The sequence below is a fragment of the Periplaneta americana genome, chromosome 6 (assembly GCF_040183065.1).
Source record: "Periplaneta americana isolate PAMFEO1 chromosome 6, P.americana_PAMFEO1_priV1, whole genome shotgun sequence".
NCBI classification, from domain to species: domain Eukaryota; kingdom Metazoa; phylum Arthropoda; class Insecta; order Blattodea; family Blattidae; genus Periplaneta; species Periplaneta americana.
In genome coordinates this window covers 10319008-10322961 of record NC_091122.1, presented here as the reverse complement: position 1 = coordinate 10322961, position 3954 = coordinate 10319008, and the positions used below count along the sequence as shown (strand labels likewise).

The 3954-nt window shown below is 32.1% G+C and overlaps 1 non-coding gene across 1 annotated transcript; it reads left to right on the top strand.

Annotated features, from left to right (window-relative positions):
• Positions 1–2955: 2955 nt before the first annotated feature.
• On the top strand, positions 2956–3027 carry TRNAY-GUA (transfer RNA tyrosine (anticodon GUA)). Its single transcript has one exon. It is a non-coding gene; the product is annotated as a tRNA-Tyr (tRNA).
• The last annotated feature ends 927 nt before the right edge of the window (positions 3028–3954 follow it).

Below are 3954 nucleotides of genomic sequence, written 5' to 3'. Positions count from 1 at the left end.
AACACAGACGAAGTAAGATATAGTTCCTTTCTCTCTCTTTTCACAGTGAGACAAGATTCATCACACAGGCTTTAGTAGTTGATACAACGTCGTTAAATAACCGACTAAAATAATATTTTTTTATTTATTTTATTTATTGACTAATATTTAATGTGCTGTACAACAGCCTGGGGCCAATAATAATAATAATAATAATAATAATAATAATAATAATAATAATAATAATAATAATAATAATAATAGAGCATCCGATAAGTAATGGCAACAATGCTGTAAATTAGTGCTCCTAGCGGTGACTATTGAAATCTTGTACTACGTACAATAATAATAATAATAATAATAATAATAATAATAATAATAATAATAATAATAGAGCATCCGATAAGTAATGGCAACGATGCTGTAAATTAGTGCTCCTAGCGGTGACTATTGAAATCTTGTACTACGTACAATAATAATAATAATAATAATAATAATAATAATAGAGCATCCGATAAGTAATGGCAACAATGCTGTAAATTAGTGCTCCTAGCGGTGACAATTGAAATCTTGTACTGCGTACATAATAATAATAATAATAATAATAATAATAATAATAATAATAATAATAATAGAGCATCCGATAAGTAATGGCAACAATGCTGTAAATTAGTGCTCCTAGCGGTGACTATTGAAATCTTGTACTACGTACAATAATAATAATAATAATAATAATAATAATAGAGCATCCGATAAGTAATGGCAACAATGCTGTAAATTAGTGCTCCTAGCGGTGACTATTGAAATCTTGTACTACGTACAATAATAATAATAATAATAATAATAATAATAATAATAATAATAATAATAATAATAGAGCATCCGATAAGTAATGGCAACAATGCTGTAAATTAGTGCTCCTAGCGGTGACTATTGAAATCTTGTACTACGTACAATAATAATAATAATAATAATAATAATAATAATAATAATAATAATAATAATAATAATAGAGTATCCGATAAGTAATGGCAACAATGCTGTAAATTAGTGCTCCTAGCGGTGACTATTGAAATCTTGTACTACGTACAATAATAATAATAATAATAATAATAATAATAATAATAATAATAATAATAATAATAATAATAATAATAGAGTATCCGATAAGTAATGGCAACAATGCTGGAAATTAGTGCTCCTAGCGGTGACAATTGAAATCTTGTACTGCGTACATAATAATAATAATAATAATAATAATAATAATAATAATAATAATAATAATAATAATAATAATAATAGAGCATCCGATAAGTAATGGCAACAATGCTGGAAATCAGTGCTCCTAGCGGTGACAATTGGAATCTTGTACTACGTAATACACCAGCGATTGTTTCATAAATCTGCAATATTGAAAGTCTCCAAGTAGCCATATTTTGTAAATATAGTGACTGTTTCTGATTTGTAGTAAACAATACAATTATAAAGGTTCGAACAAAGATGCTTCATAAAAATCCAAGTTGTAAAATAAAAACTTGCTTTAGGGCATTACAAGAAGCCTGTAACAGAGAAGTCCTACCATGCCGAACTATTGCAAGTTGGGTGGAAGTGAGGCATTCGCTTTCAATCAAGAGATGACATTTTAAGAGCTTTAGATTGATCAGTGAGAGAGATATCCAGAAGTGCTGCTGCAGATGACATTATGTCAATATACAATATATACAGGGTGTATAGAAACAACACCGACAACGCTTAGCATGTTGGTCGGGACGGTAAACCGATTATTTTTTTCAAGAGGGAACCCATGTCCGGAAATTCATAGTTTTGGTGCTGTGGGACGTCATATTTTCAGAACGGTTAGGATATGATGATGGGTGAGCGTTCCACATTTCGTTACGAAACCCAAAAAGATCATCACACCGTACAGTAAATTATAAAAGGTGTTCAAAATGTTGACCTCCTACTTCATTGCAGAGCGTACATCTGTGGTGCAGAGACTGTCGCACATGATCAAAAAAGTGTTCAGTATTTCAGTCGTAGCGTGGATTCATACGATAAGGTCCTCCTCTTATGTTACAAGAGTAGCATACACCATAGTCTTCATAGTACCCCACAGAAAATAGTCAAGAAGTGTAAAATCAGGTGACCGTGGTGGCTATACACTGGTCTCCCTCTACCAATGTAGCGCATACGCAGAAAAGTTAAGGCGCAGTTCGTCCATCCATCTTACGCTGATGGCTAATGTGTTGCATAACTACGTAATTAGGACACCAAAAACAACCGATGAAACTTAGACGCTCCACAGAATTTCTATCTTGAAATATGATTAGTTTACCGTTCCACTCAACATACTAAGCGTTGTCGATGTTATTTCTATACACCCTGTATACAACACAATTTAGGGTAAAGGTGCTTAATTCCGTGATACCCCTAATAGAATTTCAATTGACTGCCATGAAGTTCTGGTCTCTGACTTAAGCTTTTTAAATACCTAACAGATGCCAGGAGATGTCTTCTTTTCAATTCTATTGACTACCCGCCTTTTGAATAGAAGCAGTCGACTGAAGAAGCTTTTATTCAGTGAAAGGTGGTTGACCAGTAAGTTTTTCTTTCTCTTGTGACCGCTCGTGAAGAAACATTTTATATTTGAGCTAAGAATTAATATAGCATTATAAAAAATGATATATTATTGTAGATTATAGTCAGCTGAATCAATGTGTGTGATTATTTAAACATTGTGAGACAATAACAATGCTACAGGATGAAAGAGTAATGGAACGGAGAAAAATTCTCTCCTGCGCCGGGATTTGAACCCGGGTTTTCAGCTCTACGTGCTGATGCTTTATCCTCAGCACATGTGTGGACTTCGGTCCTACGTTCATAGACATCTATGACGTAGTGCATAGGGTGGCCACTAGAGGGAACCCAAGAGTTGGAGCTTAATCTGAGACGATTCTATCCGGCGCCGGGGTTGTATCCGGTGTGGCTTAGTGGATAAAGCATCAGCATGTAGAGCTGAAAACCCGGGTTCAAATCCCGGCGCCGGAGAGAATTTTTCTCCGTTCCATTACTCTTTCATCGTATGATGACGCAGAATATCTGCATGGAAATATCATATGTACTTCGGTACATTAAAATAATATAATATAAATAAAATATAAATGCTACAGGAGTTTACCCATTTTGAGATTTATTTTCATATTTCTCCTTCCTGGCTCACTCGACCAGTGACGCCAACGCTAAATTTTGAATATTAAAATCTATGAAAGAAAATAGTTCGTGAAAATAATAATAGAAATAAGTTATAGAAAACATTAATTATAATTATAATAAAATAATAGAGCATATATTTAACTTAATTGCTGCTGTTGTTAGGAATATAAATAATGAGAAATAATTGTGTTATAATTCAATTTATTCAAATTTAATTTTGTATTGAATTTAACTTTCAGTTTATTTTGTTTATAATCTATACTAATAATAAATCTGTAGCCGAAATTTATCTGGTAATTTTCGATTTTCCAAAAATAATTGGTCCTAACATATATAATTAACCACCCTGAAACCGAAAATCGCTTTTTTGAAATTTTTGTTTGTATGTCTGTCTGTCTGTCTGGATGTTTGTTACCTTTTCCCGCGATAATGGCTGAACGGATTTCGATGAAAATTTGAATATAAATTAAGTTCGTTGTAACTTAGATTTTAGGCTATATGGCATTCAAAATACATTATTTAAAAGGGGGGTTATAAGGGGGCCTGAATTAAATAAATCGAAATATCTCGCTTATTATTGATTTTTGTGAAAAATGTTGCATAACAAAAGTTTCTTTAAAAATAATTTTCGATAAGTTTTATTCCTTGAAAAATTTTGATAGGACTGATATTTAATGAGACAAATGAGTTTTAAAATTAAACTAACTGCCATCTAAAGCCGTGTAATGAATTAAAAAACAAATGACTTCGTCTATAAGGGGC